The sequence below is a fragment of the Anastrepha obliqua genome, chromosome 2, assembly GCF_027943255.1.
Source record: "Anastrepha obliqua isolate idAnaObli1 chromosome 2, idAnaObli1_1.0, whole genome shotgun sequence".
NCBI classification, from domain to species: Eukaryota; Metazoa; Arthropoda; class Insecta; order Diptera; family Tephritidae; genus Anastrepha; species Anastrepha obliqua.
The window spans coordinates 132295588-132319002 of NC_072893.1; the positions used below are offsets into that span (position 1 = coordinate 132295588).

A 23415-nucleotide genomic window follows, 5' to 3' on the forward strand; every position below is an offset into this window, starting at 1 on the left:
TCACGTTCACCAATGGATGCAAAAAAGCGAAACAAATTTACATTGAGATCGCGCCGCGAATACTGCCAGCCAGGCAGCCGATGAGCTTCAGCCACGCGCATCATAGGCGCATTTGTCGTCAAGTCGGGGAATCCGCACGCCTGCTATGCGCCTATCGCTAGCTAACGTTTGTCATAGTCATAGCCGAGCTCATTGCTAGGTGGACAGTCGAGCTGGCGAAGAAACGGACAAACCGACAGACAACTAACCCCACGACAAGCTCCAGCCGGCGAATGGAGTGAGCAAAACAAAAAATGCGAAACTACGAAAAGCACACACAAAGAGTTAGTTCTTAATTGTGTTTCAGCTGCTGTTTGACGACGCTGCTTTGCCTAAACATTTGGAACAAGGTAAACGGCATCAGCTGTTCGTTCTCTAAACGTTCATAACTGTTGGTGCTGCTGCTGCTGGTGGCTGGCCCGGTGCTCTATTCCTTTCCTTTGGCTTTGCCTTATCACAAACACTCACCGCCCAGCAGATGCCATGCCATCATTATGCTCTCTGCATGCAGCACACTCTCACTCTCTCGCGCGCGCGTAGTACAGCCAGTCGAGCGCGCAGTTTGTTTGTATGCTACGGCTATGGCTACCGCTGCTGTAACGCCACCACAGGGTTCCCCTTCATCTAGGAGCGCATCGAAGGTTCGGCAAAGCGACGGAGAAAAGCTGCGAAAATATTCAAAAGTGAGGTGATTCTTTCATTTCTCATGAATTAAAATGTTCGTCGTGTGAACGGGCATGCGATTGGCATTACAGCTGGGCAGCTATCGGCAAAACAGCCATACTAACAGTACGGCAGTCAGCAGTCGTCAGTCAGCACAAACAACCAATCAGCCAACAAACCAGCTAGTCAACGAAGAAACCAAACGGCCCACAATGACTGTCGGTGGAAACGTTGTCGCATTTGCAAATGGAACTTCAAGCGAAACACAGCCAGAGCAACAAAACGACCGAAAATGAACAGCAGCAAACGCGCAAGCGAATAAGAACATCGACATGAGGTACAAAACGGTCAATAACAGATGATAAAGGGTTAATAGTAACTTCAGTGAAAAATAAATATGTAGATAGGCTGAAAAGAGTTGAATCGTTTTAAATTATTAAAATATTATTTTTTTCGGTGTTAATTTTAGCAATTCTAGTAGATAAGAATACAATTTTTCTCATATTTACAAGTTTTAGATAAAGAAAAACTACAAGGAAGATGATACGTTACATATTACAAAATGTTTTTCTTATATATATGAATGAATGTACATATGTATGCACTACAGAAATTTATGTTATATTCCAATCAGATTTTGAAGTCTAAAAGCTTAAGCCCAAAGACTGGGTGCGTCGAAAACCTTTGTAAAGTATACTTTGGTTTCTGGTACAATTTCCTATTTTTTACATAAAAAATGTATCTATAAGTGAATACTTGAATAAAACGAAATTATTAAAAAACTAATTAAGCAGCAAATTATGAAAACCTCTTCTTGTACAAAGTAATGAATATTTCAAACTTTGTATAATATTTTCAATTAAAAACTTTAGCATGCATTTTTTATCTGCCCAACTTTGGTTATTTGGTTTAAAAACAGCAATTTCATTCTTCCATCTGAGCAACGACGTATTTTTTCGTTATGCATATACTATATGTACATATCTAACAAAAGTAAACCCAATATGCTGGAACATTTATAAAATTTCTTTCCATCGAACCTATTAAGAAAACGATAAAGTAATTTTTATCATATAATATCTATTTGCAAAAAAACTAGCAACATACCTTACCTTTTATTGTATTTATTTTAAATACAGAAGGCAAGCAGTTGACGCAATCCGTCTGGAGCTTTCACGATGACTTCATCACCTCTATCTATTCATGAATTGCTGAATAATAACAAACGCGAACCCAAGATCTGCAAAACTGGCAAATTTCAAGCAAAACCAGATCAGCTGCTTTCCTTGCTGTTGATTCTTCACAAAAATTTTTTTTCTGAAAAGACTTTGCCAATGCATAGAAATGGGGCTTACGCGAACAACGTTCAAAACATATTAGTGGAAACTTTTTTTGATTCTTCGAACTCCCATTTAAATAATTATTAGTTTAATAAATTTTATATGCATGCTTGTTTTGTTTTTGCTCATAATTTTGGTTTGACTTAATCGAAAAAAATACGGGAGCATAAACAGAAAAAATCGCTAAATCGCAGACGATCACTCAGCGTAATACTGATTTCCCAGCCGTCAGTTGTGCTGCATAAGCGTAAAGTCAAATGTTCTTAACAAAAACGGTCTTAAAGGTCTAAATTACATAATGGTGGTTTTCGTATTGCAGTGCTAAAATGCAGAGCGATTTTTAGGAAGTCACCCTAATTATTTTTTTACTTTAGGAAAATTGTGCAATACCCAAGAAAGCGAGAAAGTCCAAAATTGGCATTTCTTTTGGTTGGAACACGCAAAAGCGACTAACGCTCGTCGTATTCTTTTTCACCTGCACAGCACAACAAACAGTGCAAGCAAAACAAAAACTCGAACAAATAAGCGAGCAAAACAAAAGCCAAACGCCGCAGGAGGCGAAAAAGCATAGACCGCGTAAAGACTACAATGGGTCCGATACCCAGCTGCCAGCACCTAATCGAAGCAATAATCGGTCGTGCGCCCTTATCGACTAAACGAAGTAGTTGACCGAGCAATCGAACGACCAAACGAACAATCTACCGAGCCGAACCAACCGGCCGACGAACGCAACATCCCAATATTCACTTGCACGACCCCCAAAATTTTCAATCGCCAAGCATGACAGATTGGCGAGCAGACAGACCGTCATTCAGACAAAAGCGTGGCGACGCAAAGTAAGCACTGCTAAACACATCCTCCACTGCAGCCTCGGTCGCAACCAACACTACATACCCATAAAACCAAATGTATGAATGAGCGGTTGAGTAAGTGAAGGAATGAATGAACGTACGTATGGGCAATGAGCGAACAAACGCACAATTGTTGCATCTTCTCGCAGCGCGCAATGTTTTGGTTTCGGGTCATTCACCCGCACGACAGACAGTCAAGCTTATAGCTAGCGACCGTTTGCTTCACACCCGCACCGCAACACCTGCAGCAGCAGCTTCGATGGCGCGGATACGTTCGCTTTTGTTCAATTCAATTCTATTCAGTTCAGCTAAGTTTAGTGGCGCTGCGTTTTCGTCAAATCGCTTTTGTCGGATTTATTTGCGGGGCCGTACGGAAGGTACTCGGCACCACAATGACACACCGACAACGCCGACGACGTTGATGACGAAGATGATAATACAAAGCGCTATGAGACAACTGGGCAATTGAAACCCCACACGAGGAACTTTACACGCGGCGTGAGCGCCAGACGCTTGATAGTTTGTGGAGGCAAGGTAAGCAAGCGACGTGGGGTGACTATGATTGTGTTCTTTTAGACCTACTTTTTCGAACGCTGATAAGAATTATCCTCAATTGTTCAATGGAAAATGTGTTGCTCTAAAAGAGAAAGTTTCATTGAGGCACATTGCGTTTTGCGAGTGCTTGGTGTAACACTTGTATGTGGTGATGATGCTAAAAATTGTATAGCGCATATCTACGTATACATTATTAGTGAAATCAGCTGTTTACGCAACAAACAAACAAAAATGGCATGTATAGAAACAAGCGGGCGATTCATAAATGATCGGATTCTAAAAGCTGGTTTCAAGGTTATCGGAATATGTATGTAGTTGTGTATATAGAAGCATGTTAAGAATTGGGATAAGAATTATTTTTAAGAGGCATGACTAGTATCACTCAAAATAGAATCGCGAAAATTATAAATATTTTGATTTTGATATTTTGAAGCAATCGAGTAATTTATATTTAAAGATTTTTCAATATACTTATAGCAGTTTTTTATTCTCTACTTTTTTAAGTTAAACTATGTATTTCTCTAAGTATTTTAAAAATTAATGATTTATTTAACGCTTTATAACATTTCGGGCAAATTGAATAAAAAATCACTACCATTTTACATTAGTGCAAAAAATACTAAATTTTCTGGGTCGGCTTCTTCTAGTTTTTACATATGGTACAAATTTAGATCGGAATATAAATCGTTCGATATATCGACATGCCTGATATTTAAAATGGAATTTTCATAGTGGAATATAAAACGTACGTTCACATAAGCAGTGATTAGCAATAAGTCCACAAAAATTAGTCTACCCGTTCATATACGACAGATTAGCTGCAAAATTAACCATCAGCTGTCGACTGTTTCGAAAGGTTTGTCTTCGTAGAAATTGGTTTGGTGGAATATTTTAGTGTTTTTAGTTTGTTTAATTATCATTAACGATATGAAGAAAAGGCAAAGAAAATCAATAGTTAATTTAATTGCACAATTGCTGCTTGTAATAGACAGTTGAAGGAAATCCGTAAACGACGTCTACTCGAGTTGCAACAATTATGGCAGGTTGCACAAATTATGACAGCAATCGCATGCGAAATTCGATATTACATTTTATAATAGCCAATAACAGGCGGAGGCGACTATGGTTAAACGCATTTTCTGTAATATGAATGCATAATTAGTAATATCTAACAAACATTTTTTTAGATTTATGCCTTCAAACCTCTTTTATTTTTGCCGGTTAGTTTTACTTTGACTATTCTTCTTGTATTCGTAATAATAATTGTCGATAACACAGAAAACAGAAGGTTGTTTCGAAAACATTAACTTTATAATCTAAGATATTTTATAATCTCGGATTTTCGGAGAAAAATTTTGTATAGGTAATCTCGAAAATGTGTTTTGTATAGTATATTTAGAGGTATATTTTTGACGGTAGGAAAAATTAATATGGCAGCATAGTTCCCTCACGGCTGTCAATTTACGCAAAATACATAACATACTCTACGTTTTCTAAGTTAAGTGGAGTTTAGGCTAACCAAAAGCACGTGGTACTTAAATACATATGTGGTAGGTTGGCCTAAGTTATGTCTAAGTCTTGGCTAACGGGGGCTCTAAATCGTTATTACGCACAATTTAATTTCGACGTAGAGTTCAATTAAGAAGTTAGCGTTTGCTTTTTGAACCACTTATTTTTTTGAGAATGGTAACACAAATGACATGTCAAATGTGTTCATAATTTACTTAAAGGTTTGACATTTACGAAATGGGACGCTATACGCTTGAGCAAAATTGGGAAATATTGAAAACCTATTTCCAAAGTGGTGAGTCTTCTTCTTCCGCGGTTACAGTAAATGGCGAGTATTAACGTGACATGCTCAACGAGTTTTTGTTTCCACAAATTGAACTGGATGACATGGACGACATTTGGTTTCAACAGGACGGTGCAACTTGTCACACTGCCAAAGTTACACTCGAACTTTTGGCTACCGTTTTTGAATTCCGATATCAATTGGCCGCCTCGGAGCTGTGATTTAAGCCCGTTAGACTATTTTTTGGGGAGCCGTTAAGGACAAATGCTGTGCGAACCATCCAGAGACGATTGATGCTTTAAAGCACGGAATCGAAGTTGCCATTCATGAAATTCGAGCCCAAACAATCGAAAATGTGCTTAAAAATTGGGTTGATCGAATGACCTACTGTAAAGCCAGTCGTGGCAGTCATTTGAATGATATTATTTTTCATTAATAAGTGACCTTAAAAAAATTCTAATGATGACTAAGAAACATGACATAAATATAATCATGGGCGACTTCAATGCAAAAGTAGGAAAAGAGGAAACAACAAATGTGACTGGAAAATTCGGTCTAGGAGACAGAAATGAAAGGGGAAATAGACTAGTGCAATTTTGTCAAGAAGAGGAATTCATAATTGGTAACACGTATTATAAATTACCAGAGAGACGACTGTACACATGGAAATCACCACAAGACGGAATGAGAAATATAATACGTAATCAAATTGACTACATCTTAATTAACAAAAGATTTAAATCATCGATGATACGGGCAAAAACACTTCCAGGCGCAGACGTTCCTTCTGATCACAACTTATTGCTGGCAACGATACGATCTCGATTAACATCACGGAAAACAAAACAGAAAAAATCCCATATCGATATACAAAAACTGGAAAACGACTATATTAGAAATGACTTCCAAAACAAGCTAAATGAATTATTGACAAGCTGCAATACTGGTGAAAATCCGATTGAACGGTGGAATAATACTGCTGACAAGATAAGAATACTGACAACTAATACACTAGGAACAAGAATTAATGTAGCAAAAGAAAAATGGATGAATGATGAAATTCTGAACTTGATGAATGAGAGAAGAAAATATCGGAACATAAACATTGACGAATATAAACGTAGAAACAAAGAAATCAGAGACAAAATAAGAGACGCAAGAAACCAATGGATGGGCAAACAATGCGAGGATATAGAGCGATTGGAAAAGTTACATGATAGTTTTAATTTACACAGAAAACTAAAGGAAATATGCAACCTGAGAAGATACAATACAATTAATACATTATACGATACAAACGACAAGGTTATAACAGACGAAAACGAAAAACGCAATATTTGGGTACAATATGTCCATGAATTATTCAAAGACGATTCAAGAGATGTAAATATCAGCACAAACGACTCAACAGACGATCCACTACTTAAAATAACTATGTCGGAAATAAAATATGCGATAAAATTGTCAAAACCAAAAAAAGCAACAGGCTGTGACGAAATCTCAGCTGATATTCTCAAACTTATAAATGACAGTGGAATGCCAACCCTAATGAAAGTGTTTAACCACATATATGAAACTGCTAATTATCCAAGTTCATGGTTAAAATCCACGTTTATTGCGATACCAAAAAAGACCAATGCAAAACAATGCAAGGACTATCGGCTAATAAGTCTAATGAGCCATACGCTAAAAATTTTTCTTAAAATAATTCACAACAGAATTTATCAGAAATGCGAGGCCGCTATAGGAACAACACAATTTGGCTTTAAGAAAGGGTTTGGGACCAGAGAAGCAATATTTAGTCTTCAAATGCTTACACAAAAATCACAGGACGCCAATCAAGATATATGCATGTGTTTTATAGACTACGAGAAAGCCTTTGACAAAATAGAACATAACAAGTTATTTGAAATAATGAAAGACTTGGACATAAACAAATATGACGTCAAATGTATACAAAACTTATATTGGAATCAGACTGCAGAAATCAGATTCGGAGACAGCACCACAAGAGAGACAAAAATCTACAGAGGAGTGAGACAAGGTTGCATTCTATCGCCACTATTATTTAATGTGTACGCAGAAAAAATATTTGAAGAAGCAATAAATGACGCAGAATTAGGTATTAAAGTTAATGGCATATATATAAATAACATTCGCTACGCAGACGATACAACGTTAGTAACAAACAATTTTCAGGATCTCCAAACTATTGTAAACAAAGTTGAAAAACACAGCAAAGACTTCGGGCTAAACATAAATATTGACAAAACCAAATTTATTATTGTAAATAAAAGCAGCAGAGACTACTCCCATGCGAGGCTAACCATAGGTGGCAAAACAATAGAAAGAGTAAAACGTTTCAGGTATCTGGGTGTATGGCTGAATGACCAATGGGACCATGATCAGGAGATAAGAGGGAGAATAGAAATGGCTAGAACAGCCTTCATGAAGATCAAAAAGATACTGACACGCCGGGACATACCAAACGGGTTAAAGACAAGATTTTTAAAATGTTATGTATGGTCAACACTCTTATATGGATGCGAGGCCTGGACATTGAAAACCGTAAGCATACACCGACTAGAATCATTCGAAATGTGGTGTTACAGAAAAATGTTGAAAATAAGCTGGAATGACAAAATATCGAATGACGTAGTGCTAAATAGAATGCAAACCGCTAGGAACATGCTTACGGACATAAAAAGGAGGAAGGTCGCTTATTTCGGACATATTACAAGAGGTGACAAGTATGATATTCTAAAACTGCTGATGCAAGGAAAAATTGAAGGACAAAGAGGAATTGGTAGGAAGAAAATGACATGGCTAGACAACATCAAAGAGTGGACAGGCCTAAAAACAATCGGCGAATTAACAACAGCAGCGAAAAACAGACAAAAATATAATGAAATCATTAATAATATGACCTGACAACTGTATGACTAAGATCACAATGACGTTTGTATGTAATCGCGAACATCCAGCATGGATACGCCGATTAAGAAGAAGAATAAGTGACAATATTCAATCTTGAAAATAAAGAAAAAAGTTTGAAAAAATACATTACATGGTATAATTTATTATATATACAAATATAAACATTCACAAATCTCCAATTCAACAAATTCATAACAAAAAAATCAAATACAATATTAATCTAAAATGTGTGCTATTTATAACTCCACATCTGTACATACATAGTTAATATGTACATATAATATTTGAAAATATAAAAATGTTCCGGTCTCATACATAAATTTCTCAGAAAAAGGAAGCATTTAATACTAATTACATATATATGCCTTCTATTCCAATCTTCCACATGGCAGCAATATGGAGTTCATTGTGTACTATGTACGTGTGGGAATAACATTTTCTCCCTTTTATTCATATTCTCACAGATTTCATAGATGTTCCAAGGTGTTTATTAAACAAACGCTTGCACACTTTTACATATTTATTTATGTACATATGTACATCTAAGGTACCCCGCACACATTTCCATTCATAGCGACAGACTCGTCATGAAAAAACACGAAATTGTACATTGAAAAATGTAATAATGTCGAAACGAATAGAGTGCAAGCGCAATTGGCAAATAAATGGAAAAGCGAACATGTAAAATTATTATTAAATAATATATCTAATGGAGAATTTTAATATTAATACTTGCAAATTTATATTAATTTACATGTATTTGTCGAAATGTGTAAACGTACGACTGACTGGCTATGTCTTTGCAATCATTAGCCAGCCGTCACTCTTGACAATATACAAACCGATTTGAATGTTTACTGATTTATTTGTATTAAAATGTTTGTTGAGTACCTCATATGCTAACCTTGTAGCGGCCTAATTGTTTTTACTATAATTTTATATTGACTTGTGAGCAACGAAACGCGCTAAAACACCGTACAAGTAGTATGTATGCACATATCTACACATGTTTGCAGATATGTATGTGATGTATAAAACATGTAATTATAATAGAATTTCTAGCACAGCGTCAGCGAAAAACGCCGAGATCAGCACAACTTTGCACATTAGGTGTACTCACACAAATTTCATTACTTTAGGGGTTTGTTGGTAGGCACTTTGACATTTTTGACTTATTTCTGACAGTTCTGTAACGCTCCTTCGCACTTGCTGATTTATAGCAATTCCATTATATACAAGTATAATCTTATATATAAAATTCTCGTGTCACGGTGTTCGAACTTGAACTCCTCCGAAACGGCTCGACCGATTTTTGTGATCCTTAGCGTGATTGTCGGCCAGGGTGGAGAATCGGCCAACATCTATTTTTCATCCCCCTAAATGTTAAGGGTAGTCCACCCCTATGTGGGCCCGGGTAACCTTCGGATGTGTATGTACAATATGGGTATCAAATGGAAGCTGTTGGTGAATGCTTTAGTTCAGAGTATTTTTCATACCGCTCCGTGACTAGGGTCTCGAGATAGAGACCAAAACATGGAGCCTAGAATGTGTTTGTACAATATGGATATCAAACTGAAGCTGTTGGTGAATGCTTTAGTTCAGAGTATTTTTCATGCCGCTCCGTGACTAGGGTCCCGAGATTGAGAGCAACACGTGGACCCTAGAATGTGTTTGTACAATATGGATATCAATTGAAAGCTGTTGGTGAATGCTTTAGTACAGAGTATTTCTCATGCCGCTTCGTGACTGGGGTCTCGAGATATAGGTCAAAACGTGGGCCCGGGTAACCTTCGGATGTGTATATACAATATGGGTATCAAATGGAAGCTGTTGGTGAATGCTTTAGTTCAGAGTATTTTTCATGCCGCTCCGTGACTAGGGTCTCGGGATAGAGAGCAACACGTGGACCCTAGAATGTGTTTGTACAATATGGATATCAATTGAAAGCTGTTGGTGAATGCTTTAGTACAGAGTATTTTTCATGCCGCCCCGTGACTAGGGTCTCGGGATAAAGGTCAAAACGTGGGCCCGGGTAACCTTCGGATGTGTATGTACAATATAGGTATCAAATGAAAGCTGTGTGTGAATGCTTTAGTTCAGAGTATTTTTCGTGCCGCTCCGTAACTAGGGTCTCCAGATAGAGACCAAAACGTGGACCCTAGAATGTGTTTGTACAATATGGATATCAAATGGAAGCTGTTGGTGAATGCTTTAGTTCAGAGTATTTTTCGTGCCGCTCCGTGACTAGGGTCTCCAGATAGAGACCAAAACGTGGACCCCAGAATGTGTTTGTACAATATGGATATCAAATTGAAGCTGTTGGTGAATGCTTTAGTACAGAGTATTTTTCATGCCGCCCCGTGACTAGGGCCTCGAGATATAGGTCAAAACGTGGGCTCGGGTAACCTTCGGATGCGTATGTACAATAGGGTATCAAATGGAAGCTGTTGGTGAATGCTTTAGTTCAGAGTATTTTCAATGCCGCTCCGTGACTAAGGTCTCGAGATAGAAAGCAACACGTGGACCCTAGAATGTGTTTGTACAATATGGATATCAAATGGAAGCTGTTGGTGAATGCTTTAGTTCAGAGTATTTTTCGTGCAGCTCCGTGACTAGGGTCTCCAGATAGAGACCAAAACGTGGACCCTAGAATGTGTTTGTACAATATGGATATCAAATGGAAGCTGTTGGTGAATGCTTTAGTTCAGAGTATTTTTCGTGCCGCTCCGTGACTAGGGTCTCCAGATAGAGACCAAAACGTGGACCCCAGAATGTGTTTGTACAATATGGATAGTAAATTGAAGCTGTTGGTGAATGCTTTAGTACAGAGTATTTTTCATGCCGCCCCGTGACTAGGGTCTCGAGATATAGGTCAAAACGTGGGCCCGGGTAACCTTCGGATATGTATGTACAATATAGGTATCAAATGGAAGCTGTTAGTGAATGCTTTAGTTCAGAGTATTTTTCGTGCCGCTCCGTGACTGGGGTCTCGAGATAGAGACAAAAACGTGGTATGAATAAAGAAATAAATAATGTGAGAATAAAGACATACATAATATGAAAACCATATCTTTTCTGTTCTAAACCATATCTATTCTATTTAAGTGTGCCTAGCGAAGCGGGCCGGGTTTGCTAGTTTATATATATAAAACAAACAAAAATTTGACTAAGAAAATAACTTACTTTTTTTCCTTCCCTTTTTTGATATTTTCAACCAAAACTTCGCGTCTCACCATCAAATCCAGTTATCAAACAGCTGATTGTTACTTTGCCAACTACCGATGAAATAACCAAGTTTATCACTGCGCAAATATACGCATAACGGCCAAGTAACGAAGCAACGAGCTCGATGGAAAGACCTTATTTTTTTGTTTGTTTTTTAGCGCGAATTTTTAAAGTTTTGTTTGAGTGATCATTTATTACACTCATATGATATACAGAGAGCCTTAAGCCGGAGCCCCACTATACATCTGTCTATAAGTAACAATGTATGCACATATTTCACAGTGCACTTGACGCATTCATTTTACAACTTTTTCAATAAATTGAAGCACTTTATACATAATGTGCATGGTCTGCGAACACCGAAATAGCAGAAAACACGAATGTAGATACAATTATTCAGCTTGTTAGCACATACGCGTTTAAGTGCAGACTTTCTTTCACCCCTTAAATTTTTTTCTTTATAGTATATCCCGCCCCACTCTCTTTCACGAACAAACGCCTCTACTAACACGTTTACACAAATGTGTACATACTTTATGTGTCTCTACCGTACCACTTCTTTCTGAAAGCAGAGCGAATTTCAACGTAAATGATGACTACTTTTTCATAATTTTCACCTTTACTATACACAAAACACAGTACGTCAACACAAGTTTTATCGAATTTTCCTGAGCGCTTGACTATCTGAAAATTGCATGCGCTTCGCGTAAAGACAAACGTAACGCACTGCACGCGTTTCAAAACGTTGAACTTCGAAACTGAAAACGAGAACGAAAATATGCTGCCTACAAAGAAAAAAAATTGTATTGTACCTTTTTTGTGCGCTGTGAAATTTTCAGTGCTATGCCAACGAACGAGCGCGACATAGAAACGAATCGTACTAGCCAGCGCACGAAAATATATGAAACAGAGGCAGTGATAAATTACAGGAAAGCGTAGTGGGAGAGAAGTGACTACCGACGATGGCGAAAAGCAACGAATATGCATGCGACAGCTATGCCATTGTGACGGTGGCGGCAGGCAGCGGTAGAGGTAGACGAAGTGCAAAGTTAGAGAAATAACCATACGAACAGATAAAGGTGGCAGGGGATACAGTCGCCGACTACCGAACCGAACAGGGCGCACGATCAAAGAACGGACCGTATGAAGCATGTGCACAAGAGAAACATGAATAAAACACGATGCAGAGCAATAGCAACTCAAGAAACCCGAGTTCGCATTTGGCTAAGTGTGTGTGTGAGTAATGTATGAATAGGGTGGATGGATATAAAAGTAGCAGCAGCAACAGCAGTATGTTAAATGACAGCAAAAGATGTTCGAAGAAACTGACGAAACGTATACCAAAAGTTGCCGCTGCGACAAACAAAGAAGAAACCAACAGATACTTTTGTCTCCACATACGCATACGGACCTGGGTAAGTATGCACGTGCGTATATACGGTAGTGTGTAAACCCCTGAATGTACAGAATCAAGTCGCTAGTTCAACAGCGTCGGAAAATTAATAAAACATATGTATGTATTTTGTAGGCAAGAGATAAACGCTAACAAATTTTATTTGCTATTTGCCAGTCGCAGATAAATATTTCGCCCCATACAGAATGGGAGGTGTGGGTGTTTTAGCATGTGGCAGAAAAGAACAACGAAATACATTTTTGCCGTTGATATTCCAAACACGACGAAATTTGACGAATTAGCTTCACTGAATACGATAAACACAGATATAAAAGTATTACGCACGAATACAACTACAATTGCATATACAAACAAATTTAATCACAAATACAAATAGCCATTCAAGCATTCAATAGCTTCGGCTATCATATACTTTTATTTTTTAATATGTGCATATGTATGTAGTAACAGCATAACAGTTGACCGAACGTTCGACCAACCGACAGACAAATGACGATGAAACATTTTGATATGAAAATCGCAATATGTATGAACGCGTGTAGCTACATGGAATTAAGTGAAAACAAATACACGAACCACAACATCCAACACAAAAAAAAAGAGCGCCAGTACAAAGTGGCGACATTTTAGGTATAAAATGAGCGAATTAAATTAAAAATCTGGTGCTTTAAGTAACGAGCACGCTCCAGATGGGCTACGAAGAGACGGATGCCAACTTAACTTATAACATTTTCTTACAGGGAAATATTAAATTGTAAATAGTCACATATTATATTATGTGATCGTTTAAAAAGTTCGGTTACCAATTTGAGCACAATCTTAAAAAAATAATCAAATATACGCCAATTTGATTTTTCCTGGCATTTTTCGAGTAAATTCCGTTAGCGTAGAAATTCTGTGAGTTTTTGAAGTATCATATTTGCTAATACAATTCGCGAGAACGAATTACGTTGGCTTTCGGAATACATCATTAAATCAACAACCATTTTCTATATATATTTTTTTTAATAAACCTGACAATCTTGAACTCGAATCTCCTGCTGCAGAACTAAACACCCACACGCACGACTTACGCGACCAGATACAAAGGACGTATGAGGGTTGCCCTAAGAAAGTTACCATTTCAATGCCTGTGCGGTGAGTGGTATTTTTTTAAATTCTTGCAGCACTGGTCATATGGCATTCATGGTGCACCAGATTATACAAATTACACCAAACATATGTCCAAGAATAATTATAGGAATGATACACAAATAAGATGTAAAGCTCAGTGGCGAATTTGAGAGAGCAACAGTGTGAGATGATGGATGCAGAATGAACCCAACTAATATCAATGCAATGGGATTTCGGTGGTTTTTCGGCAGAAAAAATATTGTATGTAATACACATGTACCTATAATTATAGGGTCCGCCATATAATTTTACGGAATTAAAAATGCTATAAAAAAGAAACTACTCATTATTTTTCCAAACTGTTTTTTTTTATTTTGAAGTACAATCCTTTCGGTTAATGATGGAACACAACTTCATTCATATGGCTGTCTCGGCTAGCCATGTACCATCCCTTACGATCGGTCAAATTTTTCAACACATTTTCGATTGTATGCGGCTGTATTTCAGCTATGACATCGCATATGTTGGTCTTCAGTGCATCAATTGTTGCTGGTTTGTTGGCATAACACTGGTCTTTGACGGCACCCCAAAGATAATAATCCAACAGCGTCAAATCGCAGGTCCGAGCTTGCCAAACGATATCAGAATTTCGGTTGATAATGCGATCTTCGAAGGCAGTGCGCAAAAGATTGATCGTAGCATTCGCTGTGTGGCAAGTAGCGCCATCTTGTTGGAACCAAATGCCACCAATATCCTCCTCTTTAATTTTTCGGAACAAAAATTCGTTTAACATGGCCCGGTAACGCTGTTGTTGTTGTTGTAGCAGTATCTTCGCCCTGTCAGTGTAGTGTAAATTACCGGTCGTCTTCGTCTAGCTCATCTAACGGTAGGCCCAGGAAACTGGCAGTTTCGACGGGTTGGGTCCAAAGGGAGAGGGGTGTTAGATGAGTGGGTTTGATGGGGCATGTGAAGAGGTGGTTAGTGTTGTGCGGGGTACCTTCACATGCAGGACATATGTTTAGTATGTCGGGGTCGATTCTGGATAGGTAGGAGTTTAACCTGCTACAATATCCAGAACGTAGTTGTGCCAAGATTACGCGGGACTCTCGAGGAAGCTGGAGCTCTTCGTCTGCGATAGGTGGTGGTTGGACTCCGATAACGGCATTCGGGGGTCGGGAGCTTAGGAAGGTGGTAAGTGTCTCCCGATGAATGTCGTTAATAGCCTGTCTGTATACTGTCTGATCCTGGAGAGGTCTGTCCGTTTTGTCCTGGATCTCGTCCACGTAGTTGAGGAAGTGTCTCCTGATGTGCCTGGGAGGTGGCTCAGGCTCGAGCAGGTGTCTGCATGGGTGAGGCCTACGGTGACACCCTAGCAGAAACTGCTTGCCGAGCATTTTGTTATGCTCCTTAACCGGGAGCATGTGCGCCTCGTCATGTAAGTGGTGAAAAGGGGACATCAGGAGACATCCTGTCGCGGTCCTGATGGCAGTATTCTGGCAGGTCTGAAGCTTCGTCCACTGCGTATCACTGGTTCCAGGCGACCAGACAGGCGCGGCATAGTTCAGAACCGGTCGGCCTATTGCTTTGAAAGTCGACAGCAACATTTCTTTGTCTTTGCCCCAAGTGCTGCCGGCAAGCGACTTGAGGACCTTGTTGCGATTCTGTACTCTCGTTGCAATAGCGGTTGTGTGCGCCGAGAAGGAGAGCAAGCTGTCAAAGGTGACTCCCAAAATTCTGGGGTTGTTTATCTTCGGAATTGGGGTATCATCGACGCGAACCTGAAGTGGCAGCTTGACCTCCTTTGTCCAGGTGGTAAATAGGGTCGCCGTGGATTTCGTGGGAGAAAGTTTTAAGTTTCTCGCAGTGAAGAAGCGAGAAAGGCTGGCGAGGTAGTCGTTTACTTTTGAGCATAGGCCATAAATGTCATTGCCCGACGCCATTATCGTGCAGTCGTCGGCATATGAGACCAGTGAGACTCCCTCTGGTGGCTGGGGGAGTTTCGAAATATAGAAATTAAAAAGCAAGGGTGAAAGGACACCACCCTGCGGTACTCCTTGCTTTATTTTTCTTTGTTTTGAGGTTTGGTCTCGAAATACTACCGACGAGTGACGACCACTCAGGTAGTTCGCGGTCCACCTCTTCAGCCCTGGCGGGAGTGTCGACTGTAAAATGTCATCTAGTAGCGTGGCGTGGCTGACTGTGTCGAAAGCCTTTTGTAGGTCCAACGCTACTAGGACAGTCCTCTCGCAGGGGCGGTTTTGGTTAAGGCCGCGGTTTACCTGGGTGTTTATGACGGTGAGTGCCGTGGTGGTACTGTGCACTCTACGGAAACCATGCTGGTGTGGGGCTGGAGTCAGGTGTTGAGTGAGGAGTGGGAGTAGAAGGGCCTCAAGTGTCTTCACTACTGGGGAAAGGAGAGTTATCGGACGATAAGACTCCCCTTGGTTGGCGGGTTTCCCAGGCTTCAGCAGTGGGACCACTCTCCCTAATTTCCACTTATCAGGAATGATGAGAGTGGCCATAGACAGGTTGAAGACCTTTGTGAGATATTCTACTCCCAATGGACCCAGCTTTTTCAGCATCAGCATGTTTAGTCCGTCGGGGCCAATGGCTTTTGATGGTTTCATGTGTTTGATGGCCCCCTGAACCTCGTCGCTGGTGAAAGTAAGCGGTGCACTGTTGTAGGGCAGTTTGTGCAGCCGTCTAGTGGCACAACGCTTGGATCTGTCGACCGGAGGATGCAATATAAATTGCCGGCTAAAGTAGCTCGCGCATCTCTTCGGGTCCGACGAAGTACGACCGTTGAAGGTGATATCCACCTTGTCGTTGTGCTTCGTCGGGTTCGACAGGGACCGTACGGTGGACCAGAGCTTGCTCACACCAGAGGTGAAGTTACAGGACTTCAGATGCTCTACCCATTTGGTCCGCTTATGTTGAGTGACCAGTTGCCGGATCTCCAAGTTGAGATCCTTTATACGAGGATCCCCGGGATCGGCCTGGCGTAGACGGTCACGCTCGTTTGCCATAACGGCTGCTTCGGCTGGGAAATTGGGACGTAATTCCCGGATCCGTCCAGCAGGTATGAAGCGAGCCGCGGCGGCTGTAATCGCCTTGCGGAATGCGCGTTCGCCTGCGCGCACATCGGTGGGAGTGGGTAGGGCTGCGAAGATGTTCTCAGTAAATTCCGCGAATCTGGTCCAATCAGCTTTGTTAAAGTTGATATATGACCGGTGATCCGCGGAAACAAAATCGGCGGGTCTCTCGATCGAGATGATAATGGGCAAGTGGTCTGATGCAAGCGATAGCATAGGTCGCCAGGTTATGCTATTTATCAGACCAGCGCTAGCAATTGTTATGTCAGGCGAGCTGCTACAATTGCCCACTACCCTAGTGGGGGCGTCGTCGTTTACAGTGCTGCTCTGCCAGTAGCTGTCCCCTACGATCATTTGGCAGGCTTGAATGCCAAAGATCGTGATGCGCGTTAAAGTCACCTACTACCAATCGGTTTTCTCCCCTGATGAGCGCACCAATATCGGGGAGATATCCTGCCGGGCAGCAGGTGACAGGGGGTATATAAATATTATAAATTTCGGTAACGCTCTCCATTGACGGTTACAGACACTCCTCGCTCATTTTCGAAGAAATTTGGACCAATGATGCCTCTCGACCAAAATCCGCACCAAACAGTGACTCGTTGTGAATGCATCGGCTTTTCTTCGAGTGCGTGCGCATTTTCTGAGCCCCAAATGCGGCAATTTTGCTTGTTAACATACCCGCCGAGATGGAAATGAGCTTCATCCGAAAAGATGATTTTTCGGTAAAAGTCTTCATCTTCTTCAAGTCGATCCCAAGCCCATGAAGCGAAGCGAAAACGCATTGGGTGGTCGGTCCTTTGAGCGTATACACAACCATTTTCGTTCAGCGGAAAAATAAAACTAATTTTCTGTCAAATCAGATGACAGCTAAGTGTTACCATTCTTCAAATAATACCTAGTTCAAATTCGTAACGATAGATGGCGGGCCCTGTATATATATGAATATGTGTATTGGATAATCAGTGAATAAATAGATAAACAGCAAACCCCATTTTCATTATAAATTTGAAAGATGACCAAAGTTGTCGGGAGGAATGGCAAGTGAGCCAAATCTGAAAATATGCATATATGCTCAACTATTGCAAAATTCTTGATGGTTCATTTATTGCAGAGTGCAAAATAGATTACGAATAAAGAAAACATTTATTATCACACGCACATTTGTACATTGCTAGAGCAACCAAATTTGAATGAAAACAAAATTGTGAAACTCTTTCTGTGAGTGAAACAGAAATACAAGCAGGCAAAGATTCCGAAGATGAATGCAAAATAAAAAAAATTCGTAGGATAAAAAACTAAAAATACATATGTAAGTGCAATATTTAGACTCGATAAAGAAAAAAACAGAGCGGGAGAGGCATAAATATGGTTAAGTGGATAGAGACACAGAGATAAGATGCCGAGCGCCAAGATGGGAACTGGTGAGGGCTTGGTAAACTGCTACAACAACTGGTGAGGCATGAAAAAGTAATCGATGTACTAAATATATTTCATTTGGAGAATACAGAAGGTCTAGTTTCTGAAAACAGCTGCTTTTGACGAATTTAACAATGGAGTGACGTCAGTACGGAAAGTAAACATAGCTGTATGCAAATGTATGCACGTGCAGATATATGCGAGCACGATTTATTCTATTCTATATTCTTGGCTTTCTATTCACTTATTTACTTACTCTTCTTTTTCTTTTTGTATACTGACGGGAAGGCGCAAACTTTATTAATAGAATATCAATCTTCTGAAACATACATTCAATTTTAATGTCGTACCAATTATGGTGTAATGCCGACAATCTCCATATTTTTAACTTTTATTTTGAAAACTAATTTTTTTATTTTTTTTCGCATTTCTCTCATTGTTTAAAAAATTCCTTTCATAAAATTACGCAAAAAGAAGCTGAAAATCGCAAAATGAGGAATATGAAAAATTATATTACAAATATTTGCAGTAGATCTGACGAAGTTGTACTCACATTTTGTTTTAAGAACTTTAGTTTATTGCATTTACAAATCTCCTTATAGTGGAAACCCTGTGCGGTGTACTAAAACAGTCGCGTGCCTGCTAAGGACGAGTTAAAAAATATTACATTTTACAGTTTATTGGTTCAAATTATTGTGGTATTAAATCATATTTTGTTAAAAAAAAAAACCATTCCACAATCATCAGCGAGAAGTTCAAAATCGTTAAAAATAAATTCAAACAGAGAAAATTACTCATCGAACAGATTAAACAATAGATTTGGCAGAGATCACGACTAGGGATTATTTAACCGTTCACAAAGCTCGTTCTCTGACTGGGGACGTTATAGCGTTGCAAAGACCACACTACCAGAGCGTTCCGAATTTATATCTGGTCAATGACAAAAGTGCATGCAAAAATTATTAAGACAAAAAAACTTCCAGCTGGATGGGGAGGCTCAGTAGTCCCAACTGTTTTGCTTCTTAACTTAATTAATTCAGTCAATCTTTAAAACACCGTTATTAAAAAGAAAGTCAATAGAGGATGGTGGAGTTGAAGGAGAGGTAATGAAGATTTTCTGCATTATTCGTAAAATACATACATATGTGGAGTTTTATTTCAACGAATGCCAATGCACTTTTCACCCCAAAAATCAATAAAGTATCGATAGGCCCGAGGAGTGAACGCATTCCGCTCACTGTAGCGTACGTATGTAAATACAAATTTATGACCGGTTTTCCCCTTCTTTGACTGCTTACACCATTTCGGATACAGCTAGTTTTTGTATACAGATGTTAAAGTTACAGCTTTTCCGTTGGGTGGATAACTCTAATTTACTTATTAAGTGAAATAAATATGCATGTAGTAGAAGAATGCATCACAGTCAAATCTATCTTTACTTTTTTTTGTCTTTCCCTCGCATACAAATTCAAACACATACATACAATGCAAATAATCACTACACATGTATAAATGTATCGCATTGACGCTGGTTTGTTGCCGTTACTGCTGTAAATATTAGCGCCATTGACTTGGTGCACGCTTGGCTACTGCTGGGTTGACATTACTTTACAAAACACGCGCGCGTCCGTTAAGTGACTCGACGAAGGGGAAATACAACAGTCGCACAACGAAGCTGGAAAAATAACAAACAAACGAATGCAATGTGGAGAAATTTATGAAATGAAGAAATGTCGAAAATATTTAAAGAACACTGACTAGAGTAGCATTGTCGAGCAAAGAAAAGTGGTGAATTTTTTTCAATCAACAGGGTGTCCCGGCAGAAGTATTGTGCCAGACTAGACAAAATCGCTTGAATGAAGTTGGGAAATATAAAAATCGAATAATCAGTCGAAACGGTTATGTCGATTGGCCGTCGCGATTTGACTCCATTAAATTTTTTTTGTGGGGCATATTTAGGAATAAATGTTACGACAACAATCTAGAGACGTTTTAAGAGTTGAAAGTCAGAGTTTCCATTGGAGAAAGAAATGAGGATGTATTGAAACAGAATGAACCATGGAAATTATTGGGATCATATTGAAGCTGGAGCATTCATTATTTAATTTAAGACAAGTCCTATAACCTGGAATATCAGCGAAAAGTTTCCGGATTTAATCCCAAGTTTTTATTCTGTAAACGGTCATCTATGCTTGCTACTGAAATTAGTAAAATATGCAAACAATATCCCACTTTATTCAACATTTTAGACCGCAAGAAACCAAATTTATGAATTTGAATTTCCTTTTTGATTTAGATTTTTTACTCGGACGTCATGGTCGTTTGTGCTCTCTACTCATCACAGTACCTCATCCAGACCCAGTTCCCTTATTAAATCTAAGATAGAGCTGTGTTGGACTATGAATATGTGCCTTTCTTCTGGCTGCAAATGCTGCTATTGCGCTGCATTCAAGAAGGTACATTGGAGCAGAAACGACAAGAGTCAGTGGGCCATACCTCGATCATGTGCAGATGATTGCGCAGTCTTCAATGGCCTGTGAGAATGCCCGTGACAGTCTTAGCTTATCTTTGAGGAGTTTTATGAGTTTTTAAACCTATTTTGGTATTGCCTCCACTAAGGATTTTACCTGCCGTAGTCCAACAGTTTAGTGTCATTTAACCTCCCTTAGACTTTATGGATTTCTTTCAAACAAGGTTTTATCAACTATATTTATAATTAATAGTTTTTGAGAAAATTTTTTAATGACTGAGTGTTCTATGTTTCTTCTCTAATAGTATTGCTGTTATCCTTGAGTTCAAAATAAGGATTTTTTTATTTTGCATTTAATTTGCAATACATTTTGATTCTTTTTCTGCTTCCTCTTACTTTTCCGGTTTTTATGACTTAAATTTGATTTTTTGGTGTTGAGTTAAATTGACACTTTGCGACTTTATAGAAGTGCATTATTCCTTTATAATAGTTTATTCTACATATAAACAATTGCAATGTGTTTTCCCCTTCTTATCACTCTCTACTCGCAACCATTTCATCAAAAGTTACCACATCACAATCAACCAACACCCTCCTCACACACAACGAGTGAACTTGGTAGCAACAATAATAACACCAAATAAATACTCACCATTTTAGCCCAGCATACGAAGAACACAATGCAAACATATGAAATGGCAAGAGGTATACTTGTGTATGTTTCCTGCGTTGTATTTGTTGGAATTAATTCACTTTTCCGAATAAATACATATATTAATCTTCTACTTTCCACCTAATTACTATAAGCACAATTTAGAATTAAACAATTGTATATTTTTTAAATTTAAGAAAAGCGTTTTTGGCCGTCAGTCGTCATTTACCAGCGAGCACCGAACGCGCATGTAAGTTCAACGAATAACTCCGACAATTTGTATGAAAACAGTGCGTGGCTCACGAGTCGAGTACCCACAGCGAGTGTTTGTAAGTGTGCGTATACCAGCGCAGGATGTTAGTTGTGTTGGTACCCTGCTAGTCTGGCACAATTTTTTTACTTCAACGTTAAATTTTTACCTAATTTTTCCAAAATTGTAAAAATAGCACATTCTCTTAATTTTCATAATTTGCGAAAGAAAATCACAAACAGATCAAATTTTGCTAGTATCTCGTAACGACTCGCGCACAATTGGTCTGAAATTTCCCGCAATGAATTTTTTCATCTTCACCATTTCTGCTTTTTACAGCCTTTACCAACTCTTATGCTTTCGTACAAATTCGCTGGCACTGGTGCTGGTCCACCGCAGAGCCGTTCTACCGTTTTCGCACCCCTACCCGAATTGAACGTATATACTGGTCCAGTCTCTGTATATTGTCCCACTTAAGTTTCTTTTAACTTTTACTACTTTTACAATTCACCACCCACTTTATAATTATACTATGTGTTTTTTTCTCACTTTTAACTTAAAATTAGTTTACATATTTTTCTTTTCACCGCACAAAACTCATTTGAAAAACACATTCAACTCGGTACGATGCTTTCCGCAGCGAACGAACAGTGACACCGAAAAGCGAACAACGAACGAACGATGACTAGCAACATTGCCAAATGAAACATTACTATTTGCTTGAGCCTTGGTTTGAGCTACAAAAATTGTGACATAAAAATAAAATTTGCAGATAAATAATATATGATAAGATTACTCAAACTTACTTACTTACTATCCAAACTGGAATTCATTTTTGGAACTATAGCCAAAGTAGTGGAAATAGGTTCAACTTATTTTAGACTGTTTTTATTTAAAAAAAAAATTAAGCAAACAAAAATTCAGAAGGTGTGACCAATATCTTTTTAAGGCGAGTTTGACAAGTGAGTGACATCCGTACAGAAGCTAAATAACCTTCGCATGCAGATATATAGCCTTGGCCAAAAGTATTATTACTAAAAATACAAGTAATTTCTATTGTGGCTAACGACGTGACCGTTGTTTTTTGCAGATGTGTCATTATTAAAACAATAAATTGTATTATGGGAATAGCCATGACACACTTGATGTGTTACGTCTAAAACGATGCATTTTTAAAGGTACACCTAAAATATTTCGGAATTTTAAATTTGGTAGTAAAAGTGTGAAAAATCCTTATGCAAAATTATTAAGTCGGTGTAAATAATTTCTTTTTATCGAAATTCCTAAACAAAGTGAACTTTGTTACAACAAAAGAGTGAGAATATAAGTTTTAAGTGAGGAAGGGAGGACAAATTTGAAAAGTCCCTTAGTGCCCGAACAGCTAGAAGAAGGCTTCTGGAAGCAGGTTCAAAAGAATGCAAAGCCCGAAAGAAGCATTGGCTTTCAGAAAAAAATCGGAAAAGGTGTTTAGAAAGGGCTCTCCGATACAAACATTTTACGGAAGAAGATTGGTCGAATGTTCTGTGGTCTGCTTAATGGAACTTTGATGGATGCTGATTTAATATAATTTTAAAATATCAACAACCCTAGCTTCTTACGCTAT

At 38.8% G+C, this 23415-nt stretch overlaps 1 protein-coding gene across 4 annotated transcripts in view; it reads right to left on the reverse strand.

The window, feature by feature from the left end:
* Positions 1 to 22498, reverse strand: part of LOC129239344 (supporter of activation of yellow protein) — a 34077-nt gene extending 11579 nt beyond the window's left edge. Inside the window, exons 1-2 of one of the 4 annotated variants that reach the window (XM_054874790.1) lie at positions 22362 to 22498; positions 21563 to 21710 (exon numbers count right to left, since the gene is read on the reverse strand). The gene's annotated coding sequence lies outside the window, so the exon portion shown is untranslated. Of the gene's footprint in view, positions 1 to 507; positions 1111 to 11360; positions 12169 to 21562 lie in introns of those variants that run through there. The other 3 variants (XM_054874788.1, XM_054874789.1, XM_054874792.1) reach the window with 3 other exon arrangements.
* Between the last annotated feature and the right edge of the window lie 917 nt (positions 22499 to 23415).